The sequence below is a fragment of the Lonchura striata genome, chromosome 8 (assembly GCF_046129695.1).
Source record: "Lonchura striata isolate bLonStr1 chromosome 8, bLonStr1.mat, whole genome shotgun sequence".
NCBI lineage: Eukaryota > Metazoa > Chordata > Aves > Passeriformes > Estrildidae > Lonchura > Lonchura striata.
Window position 1 is genome coordinate 18,919,837 of NC_134610.1, and position 17,639 is coordinate 18,937,475.

Consider the following 17,639-nt stretch of genomic DNA (forward strand, 5'->3'; position numbering starts at 1 on the left):
AGACAGGTAATGTGCATCTCTGGGTCACCTTTTATCATAACCATGAGGAACAACTCGCTGTAATTCAGGTTATGTCATTATAGATTTCTTTTCCTGATTCTCTGTAGAAGCAAAGAGATCTATGTAGGATTTCTCTCCACTTTCACTAAGAACAGGTTTACGAAGAGAGCCACTTTCAGAGGACTGAAATATACATAAAATAGCCTCACAATGACTGTCCTTGAAGACTTACCAGGAATGACAGAAAGCTGATATTAATCAAGAAAATTCTTATTTTAAAACATAATCTTACTGTTAAAAAAATTTAAGAGACAAAATAGATTTTCTTAAGCAAAAGCTAAATAGGATAAATTGCTTAATTTCCTCTGTAGTTCCAGTTAGGCTGCTTTAAAAGTATATAGGAGCATTCTACCAGTTCACAGGGACAGACCTGGGGGACTGCATGGAAATTATGGAGGTGTTGCAGTGAGATGGATAATCCTCAGAACAGGGATTTCCACTCAGCAATATTTGCCATGAGCTTTCTGAACTTTCAGTTTAAAACACACCATGAAACAAGAGGCCTAATTCCCTGTTGTCTTGTAGTCATTTAGCCATGATCAAACTTGAGACAGGGAAAAATCCTGCACAGTGATTTGGCAATTCTGTGTACTACCTACAAAGAAGTAAATATAACTGGCAAGGGCAGGATAGAGGAGATTCTACACACAGATTTTTACCCACCTCTCATTAGACACTAGACTGAAGCATGAGTCACATATAATCAACTTGCAGCATAACTTTTATTCCTGTACAAGTTTTGTCACTATTTCAAAGGTATGGGGGAAAACTGAAAGAGTTTTAAAATAAATGTGTTATTTTGTACATTCTATGGTCTTCTGTTTTTAAAGCAAGATTTCATATCATTTTTATGAATTACAAAAAATGTGGCACAAGAGTGGAACAAGAGGGTGCCTTAGTGTATTGTACTCTTTACTTTGCTGAAGAGTCCTTTAAACTTCTATTGGACAAGGAGCTTTAGACTGAAAGTCAAAAATGTTTCAATTACACTAAAGAAAGAAAAACCAGTGTAAATCAAAGAAAACCAAGCATGGCATGCCAGAGCTGACTGAACACTTATTCCTGCCCAGCTAGCTATGCAAGAAAACCTCAAGTTAGCCAAGTAACTGAGAGTAACAATGTAAAACAGGTGCTGCCAATGTGTGGGTACAGCATAGTACCCCCAAAAATATGTCCCTAATGACACCAAGTCATTTGGGGAGAGGTTGCAGAACATGCTGTGTCCTTGTCTTCTTGGCTGCAGTCCTTGGAAAAGGAATTCTGAAGGCGAGGTTTGCTGTGCTTAGGAGCACATGCCTGCTCACCAGGTCAGCAGCCCAGAAAACCCAGAATTCAGCTGTTTTTCCACAGTGCTGAGGTCAGTAAATGTCAAAAGGCATCATCTGTTGACCACAGTCTTCACCTGATAAGATGCAATTGTGACAGATGTGGACATAGTGAAAAGGAGTGGAAGATCTTAGAGAATTTTTCTAATGTTTTTCCTGTATGACTTATACTATGTACTTTTTGTCCACAATGAAACTGTTTAAAAGCAATTATGTCTATTATTAAGAAAGCCAGCTACATTGGAATGTGGTATCTTTAGATGGTATGAATTATATGAATTGACATAATACTTTATTATCCCTTTGACTTACAACTTACCAATTGTACTTTTTCTCCAAACCCTTCCTAGGTACTTAAGAACCAACAATTTTTTACTGGAAGGTGCTTTGTTTCCTGCCAACGAGCACTGAAACAAAAGCTGTTGCCTGCAGCCTTTGCCAGTGCTAAGCAGTGTAAGGTGAGCACACACAGCACAGCCAGAGGCAGGGCAGAAAGCATACCTTACCTCCATGCCTCACTAAATAATACATTGGCAACGCAAGCACGCAAGAGATTTGGTGTCCTGTAACTACTATCAGACGTGTGTCCATCAAGCCTCATGTTCGTTAGTCAAATGAGACCAATGAATTAGAGAATGTTCAAAATGGTCTTTCTTTAAATCTGCTCAAAATGAGTGCAGCACAGCCACAACTGGAAAACTTCACTGAGAAGAACACAGCGGTAAGAAACTCACTGCAAATATGCAGTTTGTGCTTTTTCAGTTTGGTTGTTTTTTTGTTTTGTTTTGTTTTCATAAATAGGATGTCTACTGGGGGGCCTGATACTGCTCATGTAATAAATGAGAATGATGGGATAAAAAGAAAAATAATAAGCATGTCTTTCCTCAATCCCATTAATATGAAATATGTACCTTCTAGTCCTCTCTTATTAGATGATAAAATGTGTTGATTTTGCTGGTAAGGTATAAGAAATTATTGTTTCGGAGTGATTTGCCTTAAAATACTGGAACCTTGTTACACCAGCTAGAACAGCACCTATGATAAAGTTGAAACAACATTTAAAATTTTATTATTTACTGATGCATATTTGTATCAGGATAAAGGTTGGCATGTTAAATGATAGCCCCAAATAATGTATTTTCTCAAATTATGACAACGAACTTGGAAGTACTTTATATTTTATAATAATGAAGAACAGTTTCAGCTCTTCATAAACTTGTCTGAGTTGCTTTTGTTAAGAACTGTCTGAAATGTAAATGAGAAATGTTACAGATACTGGAGGGTCTGCTTACCTGCAGCAGAAACTGCAAGTTTTTCAAGCAACGGTGTCAGAAACGTGCACATGAATGCTATACAGTCCTCATTTGCAATGTGCTGGTTTTTCATAATTTATCCCAAAATGTCCTTGGAGCCTCATGCCAGGGATTCCTGAGAGTGCAGACTAATTGGAATCAGAGTGAAACAGAAAGGGAGGTCTCAGACACAAGAGCTGGATGAAGTAGTATGGCAGATCATGAAAAGGACTTGTCAGATCTTGTCCTCAAAAGATTTTTGGGGTTTTTGGTATGAGGGTCTTTTTTGTGTTGTGATTTGTTTTGTTAGGGTTTTTTGTTTTTTTTTTTTTTTTTTGTTTGTTTGGTTTTTTTGTCAATTGAGAAGGAAATTCAACTCAATATGCAGTGGCAATTGCCAGTTATTTGACAACAAACTGTTTTCTAAAGTCAGTAAAGGACTTACCAATATAATATGTGTGATCATATCATCCCATGGGGATACAAGCAACACTCTTCACAAATAGTTCTACAAGTAAACTGCATCAGTTTCTCCTTCCCTAGTGAACAAATAAAAGAATTTACATGTAAGAAACATTTAAGATAGCAAGAATATGATAAAGATGCAGGTAGCCATTTTGCCAAAGGAATGCAGAGCAGAACGTACATAGTTTTCCTCAACAGCTTTTCCTGAATGCAAATGTTCATCTACTAATGAAATACACAGTCTGTGAACAGTAGAGGAAGGCATGTCTCATTGACAGTGCAAGAAAAACCATACCAATTCAATATACAACTGTGAAGACAGATTTATCAACAATTTCTGATTTTAAAAAATCCGGACATTTACCAGATCTCTGCAATCCATGAGCCCACAAAATCTACAGGCCTTCCTGTTGCTCTTTGTTCAAGAAAAATATATATCTATCAGGTTTATAACACGAAATAAAGAATTACTGTAGGTCCCTTATTAAATTAATAGGAGACTGATACAAAAGACCCCAGAGAAAAAACACACACCAAAAAAGAAAACCTATAATGTGACTGCAGTGTTTGAATGCTGTACCATCACTGGCCACATAAAACAGACACATTAATGCAAAAGGCTTATAGGTAGCATTCACAAAGATCTACTTGTGAAGTTTCTATAACATTTTAGGTACTTCCTTCACAAAAACTCCATCATCCATTTCTGCCAGAATGACTGCTCATGATCTTTTCATACTGTAATCTTCACTTTTCCACTTTCTGCCACAGAAGCACACTTGAGTCTCCATACCAAGGAAAATGGGAGTACAATGCTCCCTGCAAAATTTTAATCTGACTGAAACCTTTGTCCTATCACATTAACAATAAATACATTGCTCATTTTTATGGGGTCTTACCTGTTATGAGCAGGTGTGACAGGACTGGAAACATGACTGTAACAGACTATAAGTTCTGCCTTGCCACCAGTCCCATTCATGGGTGGGCTCCTATTATGCCCCTCCTGGGAAGAGGAAAGTCACAGACCCAGATCCAAATTTGCCAGCATTTCAGCTAATTGGATAATGGAATACATCTATTGTCACTGTGAGATAGTAAATCTAGATATGTTTGGGGGAGAAATAACTAGGCCAGAGGACAAATATAGAAAGCTGAGAGACAAAAATAGCAGACACAAAAGACAAAAGCTTGATACTTGATAAAATCAGAAGTATCTGTTCTCCCTGTCATTTAAATAAGATAATTTTACAGATGGACAGTAAAAATTAAAAAACTACAACCAGCAGATCCAGTATGAAATTATAATAATGACTTAGGTCAAAGTCAGTATCTGTTCTTTTCTCATTTCCTTTATTTTCTTCCTACATTTTCAGAAAGGCACTACATTTCAGTAGTGCCTAAAGATGCTAAAAAAGCTCAGGTAACAATGAAAATAAATTACAATCCTAGATATCAAGTATTCTTCAAATATGATACTTGACATAAATTATTGTTAGTATTCTACAGTGGTTGAATCTACTATGAACAAGTAGGGAAAGAAATTAGAAGATCAAAGACACCAGTAATAAAAATTGTGAAAACCTCAAATGACTTCTAGAGCACACCTAAACCTGGTTTGGGCTTTATGTTTTGTTCTCCCCTCCTTCCCCAAGTTTCAGAGGTACATTTTCACTAAAACACATATTTAGAAAGTGGCTAAAAGTCAAGTTTGGGCCTAGGTTCAAATTTATTCTGGACACAAATGCAGATATTACAATGAAATCTCTTTTGGGGTAGGAATCCAATTTTATAGATTACTGAATTTCCACACGATTTCCCTTTATCCAATGTGTGCACTTGAATAAGGCAGATACTCATTTTATCCACTACCGGGCACGGGTACCACACTAGACAAGAGTAAAAGAAGCTACCACAAGTGTTAACAGTATTTTGAGATCTGTGAGGGAGAGGCAGGTGCACTCCAGACTATTTTTGAAAGAAGCATAACACATACCCTGAAAATTACTGAAACCAGCAAAAGCACCCACCAACAATGAAGCAAAATACAGGAGAATGTGGGTATTGCATAAGCACCCCCAAGCAAATGAGGAAAACCCTTCTCCACAGCCTAAAGTCAATCCTTAGATTGCAGCATAAATAAGGAGTATTTCTAACCTACAGCTGTGAGTTAGGATGAACATTCTTGCAACTGGGGAATTTAACAACTGTTCTTCATTTTGGGCCAGAAGCCAGACCCATTTAGGATCTTCACTGTAAGAAATACACATGGTAGGGGAAGGAAGGATGACACTCTAGCTTGCAGGAAGGATTTAGGAAACAGCTGGTATCAGTTAAGGAAAACTAGCAGGATGTTAACCACAATCACAGTGTAGTTCTGACAAAAAACTAAAGGAGAACCAAGTCTTGTGCCAACTTCTGCTTGTACAGAAGATGGAAAAGGTGAGTGAAGAATCTCCTTTCCATATTGTTCAAGAAAAGTGGACCTTGACGTCTCCTTCTAAAATTACTCTTGGAATGCATCAAGTACCCAGCACTCCTCATGTATTTTTAACTCCTAAGTAAAATATTACCACATTAATTCTGGTTAAAAAAATTACTTAAAAACTGAAGTCCAACTCCCAACAATGCAGATTAAATTAAACTCTATCAAACATAAGAATATGTTACACACATACAAGAATTTCTTTCCAAAAGAAAGGGACTCATGAATTGAGATTTTACTTACTAGTTGGACTGCAGCTCTTGTTAACGGTTCTTTCTCATTACTATTTTAAATTCACATTCTTTTTACTTAAATCTCCTTTAGAATGAGATGCAAAAACTTACATTTGAGTATTTGCTACAGTGCAGAAAACAAAATCAAACCTGTTGGGAGCTGATTTCAGGAAAAGGGGAGCAGAATTCATCAACTGGTGCAAAATAACAGAACAGCAATTTTCCTTCCCAAGTGTATCATAAGAAAGACAGAATAAGTCTTTGTGATCTTTGTGAGATCAGAAAGGCTGGATATCAACACTTAGCAATTTACCTGACAAGAGTTACAGTGCAATTAGGAGAACTACCCTGGGTTATGTTTCCAGGCTACCCAAGCAGTCTCTCAGCTAATGCAGTAGCCCTTCTCTCCCAGCTGATTTAAAATGCTATGACTCAACCCACAACACAGACAGCTGTATCAGGTCTTAAAGAAATCAGCAGTCACCTGTCACAACAGCTTTCATGCAGCACACACTGATTACCAGGCACTCATTCATTAACCCCACTTTGTTTGGAATTCTCACTAATTGCATGCTTGCTCCCTTTCCATTCATGATAGACAGCAATTCTGCTGTCAAGCTGAAGAATGAAATGTCTGAACAGCACCTTTAATTCACTCTATAATTCACATATTCCTCTTGTATGAACACACTGAAGCCTTTCACTGACTCCTACTGGATCTGCTCTTACTGGATCTCACATCTTCCCTTGGGAAGTGGCTTCTGTCCCAGCCACCAGTCTGTGTCCCAGCCTGTCCTGCGACCCACAAGGGCTCCTGACCTTCTCTGTGGTGGCCTCTGCTGGCACCGTGCACTGGCCTCTGACCCAGGTGCGTTTTGCATTGGCAGGGCATGCTGGAGCTGGCAGACTTGCCCCTGCAGAAGGGCTCCGTGGAGCTTCTCAAGCAGAGGTGGGAGTCTGCCAGCGCTACGAGACCAGGCCTGATGTTCCAGCACTCGCCACTCCCACCACCCCTGGTGCCAGACAGGATCGCCCTGGAGAAGATGCCATCAGACAGCAGGAGGGCAGATGTGTTCAAGGAGGAGACCCCAGGTGGATCTCAGCTGGTGGAGCACGTCCCTGTCACCGTGGAGGAGCTGCGGAGCCACTTTGAGGCGCTGGGTGGCAGGAAGGTGAGTGCCTGGGCGGGGTGGGAATGGAGAGGGCCCGGAGTGGCTTCCCCAGGCTCACACTGCCCCTCTGCCGTGCCCTGCTGGGAACGGGGATCCATGCCCACAGCTCCCATGGATGTCCTGTGGACTGTTTGCATCTGTTAACACTGATTGTCATTATCTATTATTATCTATAGCTTTCCTTACTGTGTAATTTTATTGGTCTGTTTCATTTTAATGGTTTCTGACTGGTGCTAATTGCCAAGCTATCAGGTAAATTAGTGTGCAGTTGTGTTTGGCTTGTGCTTTTTAGAAGAGGAAATAACCAAGATATTTCACAGAATCACAGAATAATCTGAGTTGGAAGGGACACACATGGATCATCAACTCTTAAGTTAATGGCCTGAGCAGGGATCAAATACACAACCTTGGCATTATTAGCACCATACTCTGACCAACTGAGCGAATCTCGGGGTCTCATATTAATGCTGAGAGAAGAATTCCCAAATGAAATTATTCACAAACACTCCAAAACTTTCTGAAGCATTTGCTTATTTTTAGAGTAGTACTGGTTCCCTTCCGATGAGAAGCTTGCTGTCATTTTACACATTGGCTTTCCCTGGCATTAACATGACAGGCCTGGTGAAATTGCAGCCTTTATTTGGCATCAGATTTTTGTCTGAGAAACGTCTCTGATTTCTTTGAACTATATGGGGAGAAGCTAGACATTTTTTGGAACATAAAAAATGCTTCATAGAAGTAAAGGATACTGAAAAGGTTAGTAATCTTATTTAAGATAAGGTGATACATTATTGTAGCTAGAAAATCTTTCACCAACTTTTACCTCTTCTGCATGAAAACTGAAATGTCCCTGCAAGGTTTGGTTTCTGATGGAGTATTTTATGCCTTCCACATTTTAATTCCTCACTTTTTGTTCACTATCAGTTTAAAAACAAAAAAATAAATAAAAATCCCCTTTTAATAACTTATATCCCACTTCACAATTAAAGACATATTAATACTTGATTTCATAATGTGTTCTGCTTCAGGATGACCCTGCCAGTCCATGGAGTCAAGTCATTTACCCATTTCATTTTAATACCCAGTGTGATTTAAACATGGCTTTCTGGTCCAGAAACTGCATTTCAGAATAATACATGCTGACAATTATATAATTCATACACAAAACTGAGGTACTAAAAGGTATTATAAAGCTTTTTTATGTGAACAGTAAAATAAAAATTCATGTGATTAATGAAAAAAATCTTTTCATTTGCTTTAAACATATAACACACAAAGTAACAGGAACCAATAAAGTAAAGGTTAAAACTTTATGGGGTTATTGAGCACTTTAAAGACCATATTAAATAGCCATAGACTGCTTCCAAGTGGCATGCTCAAATGCTTTTAAGGGGGAGACCTTTTTGGTTGATCCTAGAATTTTTTTTAAGGTCTCAAAATAAAATTTTTCTCTCTGAAGCAAATCATTCAGTATTGCAAACACAATCAATCTTGTAGGAGCAAATTGGTTCTATTTTTAGTCTTATTGGAATGCAGAGTTCCTTACTGATTGAGAAAGAATATTTTGGACTTAAACAGCATTATTCTCTTGAGAGAATTAAAGACATTTCTTTCAACAATACTGAAGATATTTAAAGGTATCTATTAAGCATTTTATGTGTATCAAGCTAATGCTAAAGACTTAAGAGGTTAGAGTTAACAGTAGTATTTATTAATATTAATTATTACTAAGTATTTTAGTGTTTAAATATATCATGAGATAAAAAACTTACCATGAAAAACAAAATTTGTATTAGGATGCCTTCAGAAGGCACATCTTGACTATACTTCTATTATCAAGTAGTGACTGACACAAGAATATACTTATATCACAATATAATAAAAGGGAAGGTTTCAGCTCTCTGACTGCTTAAGATTCAGTCTCTTTCAGCCACACTACATTTCCATTGGCAGGAGGAGGGAAGAATGAGATGATGCATTTTCCCTGGATTTTTGTAGTAGTTTCACCCAGAAGCCATCAAGAAGGTTAGAACAAAATTAGAAACAGCAATATGTAAAACTAAGTCAAAGCCATAGAAATTCACAGTGAAATCTGAAAAATTTAAACAAAATGCCAGCTACATCCGTTACCTTAAGCACAAAGGAGCATCTTTACTATCATTATACTCAGGAAAAGACTGCCAAATGTTGGAACCCTATTTGGACTATCTTTTGACTAACCAGACTTTCAACACTGGGTCCATTTTATTACATTATTCCATAGGAAAAACAGATTTTATTCTGAGGCAAAATACTGCTGATTAAACATTCTAAAATCTCCCATTCTGGTTGCATTTTCACTGCAGTGCTATTATTTGTATATGTACAAAATTAATAGAGAAAATCAGGTCAATTAAATCACACTAAAACATAAACCCACTTCTTAAAGACCTAGATCAATCCTATAAAGAACACTCTGATGCTTCAGAAGAGAAAGACATCATTACAGACACCTGCAAATGTATTAAGACTTTGCCCAACCCTATTTATTTGGATGAAATTAATGCTTCATGTTTTAATAAATAACACAAAATGAGGAAATAGTCAGTAAATACCGAGTTCAGTGATTTTGAAGCTAAATTACTTGGTGAATTCAAATTACTTTGAATTCACCTGAGGTTGTCCCAGTAGAACTTGGATGTATTTCTTTCTTAGGAGTATTAATAAGTTAATAATCGAGTCTAGTTTTGGAGCCTTTTAATTTAGGCCTATTGTATCAGGCCTGTCTGTATATTTTCATTATTTAGACATAAACTGTTAAATAATCACATTCTGTTAAAATTAAAAGTACTTCCCCTTTTCTATAGGAAAAAATATTTCTTAGGAAGAAACAATGTATTAAAACATCAACTTACTATACTGATGTCTCACTCATATGAAATAACTAGTTTATTAGCACACAAAGACATGGAAATGCTAAAGCAACTAAGACCCATGTTTTCTGCAAAGTAATTATGTATGTTTTTCTTAAAATATGTGCAAAAATCCCAACTGACGAAGTAATTTCATGCTTACTTCTTAGAGAAACCTATTCAAAGAACTCATTAAAATCATTAATTTAAATAATCTGGTATATGGTCATAAAATTGTGTCCTTTGCTGAAAACATGAACTGCTGCCAGAAAATAAATGAACGCAACTGATGTTTAATGTAAAAGGTTAGACCTTCATTAAAATTGTCTAAACAAGAAACATCTTTTTTTTTCCCTTAGCACACTCAGAAACATTTATATTAATTTAGCATAGCCACATAATGTGGAAAAGAATGGAAACCCCATGAAAACTGTAGGCCGTTTTTGTACCCTGTTAGCACTTGTATCATTTCTATTTTTGCTATGGATGAATGAAAGGGAATGAGTACACAGGATGGCCCCAAAATTCCCCTTGTTGAAAAGTTTGCTATTAAGGGGAGTGCTGTATGGTCAGCCATACAGCATAGATGGATTAGATAGAAGCATACAGATGGATTTTGGCTTCATCTCTTCCGTAACTCATTCTTTTTGTTACACATGCATTCCCCCTTATGTTTTCATCAACATTTTCTAATGTCAAAATATTCCACAAGGAAAGACCAAACTAAATGAACTTTAATTGCAGATCATGAAGAATAGCTTTTGGTAAAACCTCCATTTTTATTTCTTTTCTTCCCATTAAAAGGAAAGCTTTTTCCTGTGCTTTTAATTTCTAAGTACATGTGTCAGTTCTTTACAGGTAACTTAAAATCATCTGAAGAAACAATCATCATCTCACTTCAGTTATTCTTATTTAACTCTTTCTCAACTTGCCTGGCTTTTCAGTTTGGAAGATCTATTAAATTTTGCTTTTCTAGAAAGCATATGTCAGACTTCTCACTGGCATTTGCAATGTTTTACATTAGGAAAATCAGCTGTTCTAATGGTAAAAATGAAGCTTCCCAAACCTCCTTTGTTCACAAACAGTTCCCCAAAATATTACAGTATGTAATGCATTTGTGTGTGTATATATATATATATATATATATATATATATATATATGCACAAAGTACATTCTACAATGTACTGCTGTTCCTCCCTATTTAATCAGTGAATTGGCACAGACTCATACTCCATCCCTGTTCATCACCTGCAGTTCTTCAGCTCCTCTGAGGTATATTCTACATGTTAGTTACACCATTCCACTTGTTGGTATAACTTTATGCAAAACTGGATTTGAAATGACACAAATGATTCACACTTGGGACACATCAACATGTCAGACCTCCTCCTCCACCACCATACCTGTTAAATGGTTTCTCTAGAGGTCCCTGCAACTTGTTTCACTACTTGCCTAATTATTAAGCAACTATGCTTCGGTCAAACATTTGTATGTGTTCCAAATAAAATTGATAATATTTTTCTTTAGCAGACAATTAAGAATGCTTTTATTCTTCTCCCTTCAATTCAGCTTTACCATTCTGTGCTTCATTTGGAGGTGTGGACAGCAGAGGAAAAAATCTGTAATGGGATCTCACCTTACAAGGGTAGAATCATTCCCTTTTCCTCACAGTGAGAGAAGTTTCTGTTTGATCTGCAGCTCATGACAGTGCATCAAATGCCACTTCCCAGGATGACTGAATTTCCTAAGGAAGGCAATCTAAAGATCACAGTTATTTCTGGAACAGAGAAGTATTTAAATAGGACTATTTAAAACCACAAAGCACATCTCTAGGAGATTAGGTCCAATTTTTTTAATGCTGTTAAACACCATAATTACATGGTAACATGGTAACAGATATCCCTACAAACTTGAAAATATATACAGCAGATTAACAGGTATTGTAGAAGTCTAGAAAATGAAAAGAGTGTATAACACAAAAGACTTTTTAGAAATGAAAGGCTTCTGACAGTTTTTGAGATTTCCAGGACTTCTACCCATATCACTACAGATATGACAGAGTTTTGCCTTTAGGTCTTTCAGTAAAGACCATTGGTGTTAAAGAGCGGTATCATTTAGTTTTGTGATTATTAAATAAACAGAGAAGAGTCTCATTCACTTCAGGAAAACTGACAAAAAGAAAAATATCAGGTTGGGTTTTTCTTTCAATATGCTAGTAGTGTAATATAAATCTATTTGTAGAATAGATGTATCTATGTTTCTACATGAAATATATGAAAGAACAATAAAGTGTATGGAAATAAATACAACCATGTTTCCTTTTGCACTTCCTCTCTTTTTTTTTTTAGAAGGATTTAGAGGAGTGTGATTTTACTTTTTTTACAAAAAAAAGCTGCCGTGGTTGCAAGAAGAAACTAGATTTTGGATTTTGCAACTAGCTAACTTAATTTTTTAAAAATGGTAATTTCATTCCAAACAGAGAGGAGATTTGATATTTTTCATATTTCTTTAGGGCCTGATTTATAAATTACCTTCTGCTAAGTTCAGGATTATAGCAGACTGGCTATTCTTTGGCTCAAGTCTCAAGTCAAGAAGGCAGAGAAAAGCAAAGAAGCTCTGCCTTCATGTGTACATGCTATCTCTTATGTGACTGTGTGTTATTAAATAAGCACACCAATAGGATGGGGAATGGAGGAATATGACACTTGCGACTCCTCAAGAAAGGCACACAGACACACACAGACACAGAGTCATGAAAGTATTCTTTAAAGATATAATCACTTATAAATTATCCAAAAACTGGGTGTTGTAAAAATAATCATTAACATTTTTTAAATCTTCAAGGATCAGTAAAGCTAAAACCTTTTAACTTAGAAACAAATCGCCCTGTGCATTGTGTTTTGTACAGTTTGATCTTAAGGGTGAAGGACTGAGTTTTCTAGGTCAAGAAAAAAAAACTACTTCTTCCCTTTCTGACACATAAGTCAGTAAATACCTCATTTTAGCTAAGTCTATTTTTGTTGTATGGTTTCCAACCTATTAACCAGCAGCATCAGAGCTTGATAACCTCTGTGGGAAACTGACCACAGAGCACTTGGAAAGGCACAGCTCCTTCCCACAGTCAGTGGTCAGAAAATGATGTTTCAAAATGAATGTTTTATTTATAACATGTTCTTTTCCTTCATCTCCACATTTAGTTTAAATTTAGTTTGTAATATTTTATAGACAATACTTCTTATCCTAAATAACTGCTTGAGTATTTATCCTGTGTGTCAGAACAAATCTCAAAATATTTTCACTTTCATTCTGTCTGCTCTATTTGGAACATTTTTCCAGCCTGTGGTAGCTCAATCAATTCTTGAAGCATGAAAGTGATGTGGAGAGATGAGAAGTAAATATGTCATTACTACCATGTCTTTGGAAATAGCACTTGCAGGAAAACATAACACTGAGTGGATTAGGAAGGAAATAAGCTTGTGACCTAAAGCCTGAGAAATCAGGCATACAGGTGCTGGTATGCAGGAGAGAGCATATCCATAAATTAAACAAGAGTGAAAGAGACATTGCTTGCAGAGTACAACATGTAATGTGTCAAATGAACATGATCAAGTTAATCAAATAAGCACCTGCACCATTCTCAGAATTAATATTTCAACAGGCTATTATACAAGTAAAATTATATCTCCAATATGTCTATTGTCTTTCCTCCACCCCAAACAGCATTTGTGAGAAGAAACTGTTAACAATTCTGTTATTCTCTGACAGTATCTGGTACAAGGAGAAATGGACTCACCATGTTTCTTAAGTGGTGAGGCTGAAGTGAATGGGTCCAAACAAACCATACTCGGGAGCTGCATGTTACTGCTGTGAATCTTCATGAAAGCAGAACAGTTTCTCTGTTTTCAATGTATGGCATAGAAGACTTCCCATCTTCACATGTCCAAGGCACAGGTAGTACCAGTTTATGGGTAGTTGTCAATGTTGGCCATTATAGGGTAGATGGTACAAATCACCTGCTAAATACATTTTACTACATCAGGCATCTTAACAGAAGAGATCCTTCAGGAATCCTTTTCACTACAAAGATCTCACCTGTGTGCTTCTGCTTCTGCTCCTTTAGCTCTGTCTTTCCCCTGTTGGCAGCAATTCTGCTTGCTCTGTTGCCTCTTTCAAACACATGCTGTGAAGATGCTTCCCAGATGTTCAATGCCTAGATTTAAAGCAACATGGCATGTTATCCTAAAGCTTAGCAATTACAAGGCATTTAGCAAATGGGAAATGAAACTTTAAAAGAATATACCACTACCACTGACCAGTTTCTTTTTCTTGTTGTGATGGTATGTTTGTTTCAACTGTAACACCTGATTAACAACTTTGGAATAATAGATATAACTGCAGATTAGACAGTCTGTGAACTGTGTCTACCCAGGTGTTCAAGCTATGCAATGTATTTCTCTAAAGCTGTTTATATGAAATTCTGTCACAGGTATTAAATATCACTGCTGGACTTTGGATACGAAAATGGTCCAGAGTAATACTAAATTTGAGACTCTCCCTAATTATACCCATTGACTCAGAAACTCCATCATTTATAGCTCATCTTGAATTCCCTGCAGCTACATCTCTTACATAATAACCTCTTTATATGCTCATTGTTAATCATCCATTGTTGAGTATGTTTCATTTTTCCTTATTGCTCATTTTCAAACATCAGTTCACTATCTGACCAAATAAAATGCTATTTCCTAAAAAAGTGAATGCTGATAACCCATAATTTAACTATCTTTTATAGATAGTAATATTGTGGGGAAAAAAACTAATTTAAAAACATGCAATGAATATTAGACAAAAAAAGACTTTGTTAAAGATAGTTGCTATCTAGAGCCTATACAACTATTCTATTAAAAATAATAAGTAAAAAAAGCAGTGGGGTAAAACTTAATTTAGCTCACTGAGAAAAAGTTTACAAGGAATTTTAAGTTCACGAATGCTTTAACCACCAAAATTCCCAGCATGCAATTCTCTGGTGATGTACAGAGCAAATTATGTTGAAGGTGCCCTGTATAATTCCTGAACAAGTGACAAATGCTGGGCACTGGAACATATATTACTTTCTGTAATTTTAGTAAGAACATCAGAGAACGGACCACATATTTAATTATTTTTAAATTATAATATGTTTAATGGAAATAAATACATTTAAGCCTTGATACTGTGTCAACTCCTTGGACCTTGTACTAAGGGAAAGACTGCAGCTAGACTTAAGCCTGTGCATTTACTTTTGGCTCTTGACTACAATAGAGGGATCTGCATCAGTTGCTCAAACAACTAAAGAAAAACACATCTGTCCACTTCAAAAAGTGGTTTCAGTGAAATATGGGAAGCAGCTTTACAGGAAATTGTCAAATCTTAGCACCCAGGCAACATTTTGGAAGGAAACAAAGGGGAGGGTTGAGGAAAGAGTGTATGTGCAGCTGAAACAGAGTGCCTACCATGAGCTAGAAGTCCTGGCCATTCTTCAGCCATTTGCTTCCCCACTCTGCTTTTGTTTCTGCTTTGTATTTTTATTTTCTGTTTCACACCACAACATACTTCTAATAATTTGCAGCTATTTAAAATAATGACCAAAAAACCTGAAATAGCAAATGACTGTGGAAAATGACAACAGAAAGAATGTAAATGTCTGCAGCAGTACTAGACAAAAAACAATTATGTTAGAAAACACCACTTTCACAATCATCGTTTTGTTTTGCTGAAAAGCAGAGACACACATTGAGACATTTTAAGACTGTTGAGAGGTCTAAACTGATAGGCCTCTGTATCTAAGTAAATTTCAGCAAGAATGTGCAAAGAAAAGCAAATATGATCTGTGAATTTATAAGAAACAAACAAAAAGCTGGAGCCCCCACATGCTCTCATGAAACCTCCAAAAAATAATGTTTGTTTCATAGTTGCATGCATTCAAACAGTAGCATGTACAGGTGAAAACAGAGATAAGAAATTACATCCCTCAATATGCTCTTTAAGAGAAATGCAATAAAGAAAAAAAGGATAAACTTAAGTTGACACATTAATTTAGTATACAGCAGTGTTCCTTTTACAACTGCAATGCAAAGAAGATAGTAAGTTTATTGTGGGCTTAAAATAAGATTTTATTGTACTAAAAAAGACAAGAATTCTATAAAAATGTGTTGGTGTGGATTTTATTTAATATTGTGGTAGACATTTTTCAAATTACTTTGGAATTACATAAACAGAATGTGCCAGTTATTGTATTTGATTCAAATGTTTGGTATATATCTCTACATTTAAAATGGCAGGAGGAGATAGAGGAAGACAGTTACTATATTTAATTTTCACTGCGTTTCAAACCTCAATTTGTGCTACCTATGTGGAGAGCCTTTTACGCTGCCTCAGGTCAGGACTCTGGAAAAAACCCTCATAATATTCTTGGTTACTAATCACACTGGTTTAGTAAACAATTTCCATTACTTGAACCGAGCCTGGAAATTGTAGTCTGTTAATGTTGGTCAGAAAACTGTGCTGTCTCTACTCTCTATAGTCTTTGTTGCTGTTCTTTCTAATAAATTTCATATTAAACACAGCTGTCTCAGATCCAGACTTCTTATTCTGCATCTTTTTCTGGTAATGTACTGCTAGTTAGTTATGTAGATTTCTAGTACACACTTAACATAAAATATCTTTGATTTTTATGTGATTTTATTTAAATTTACTTTCATATGCTGTGGCAAATTTTACTTCTACTGAGCTGGTGGGGTTTTTTTAGGTTTTAGTTTTCATAAATTTTATCTTGATTTTTTTTTTTAATGATACTTTACCTGCCCTCCTTTAAAAAACGCTCCTCAATCACTATAGTGTAATACTTACAAAAAGGCTCATTCGAACTTGTTTGTCTATTGTCAAATTATTTGACTGCGGCCTCAACTTCTTTATGTGCTTACGAAAACACACAAGTATTTTGACTGCCAATAAGACCAGTAGATATGGATCACTGCACAGGATTGGTTTAGGCAGGGAAGTTTCTGTACCTACTGTAGTCCTCCAGTTGTTATTTAATCCATTGTCAAGCTGCTGATTTAGCACCAATCTTCATTATCATGCTGTGAGAAATGCTGTAACGTTTCAAATCAATATAATACAATTTGCTGCATATAACTGTGTGTGACCCCAGCAAAAACTGAAACATCACATTACCCAGCATTGTTTACAATACAAATTCAAAACATACAAGCTACTGTGAAAAAAAAATGAATTATATCCTAGCACAATTGGCAATTCTGCAAAAGTTTTCTCAGGTTGTCTCAAGCTCTTTTCACAGCCTTTGCTTCATGTACACAGCACAGCTATTTTATACCCTTCCTCCAAATGAAAATAGTCTTATTTTAAGGTTATGTATCTGGAGATAAGATGAATGAGCAGGTTCCAGGCAGCTAAAGGGATTCAAAGCCTCCAGAGAAATTCTGTCTTAGTGCAATGGAGCATTGCAGAGCATCAGCCGAGAACCATGGCTTCGACTCAACAGCTTCCTTATGGGCTGCAGAGAGTTTATGTAGCAGGTGTTATTAGCACTCCTCTCTAATAGTCACTTGAGGGAGTCTGTCATCAATCTTAATAATGCCATCAGCATTCCAGCAGATGGCAAACATGATTCCATGCACTCCCATTGCACCAGAATGGATTCTCACCACAATTTTAAT

The 17,639-nt window shown here is 36.3% G+C and overlaps 1 long non-coding RNA gene across 2 annotated transcripts in view; it reads right to left on the reverse strand.

Moving 5' to 3' along the window:
- LOC110472759 (uncharacterized) overlaps positions 1-17,639 on the reverse strand; it is an 87,453-nt gene that overhangs the window by 31,433 nt on the left and 38,381 nt on the right. Inside the window, exons 4-9 of one of the 2 annotated variants that reach the window (XR_013340370.1) lie at positions 14,014-14,131; positions 13,715-13,934; positions 11,558-11,679; positions 4,042-4,145; positions 3,123-3,216; positions 2,678-2,826 (exon numbers count right to left, since the gene is read on the reverse strand). This is a non-coding gene — a long non-coding RNA (uncharacterized LOC110472759). The remainder of the gene's footprint in view (positions 1-2,677; positions 2,827-3,122; positions 3,217-4,041; positions 4,146-11,557; positions 11,680-13,714; positions 13,935-14,013; positions 14,132-17,639) is intronic. The other variant, XR_002465763.2, reaches the window with a different exon arrangement.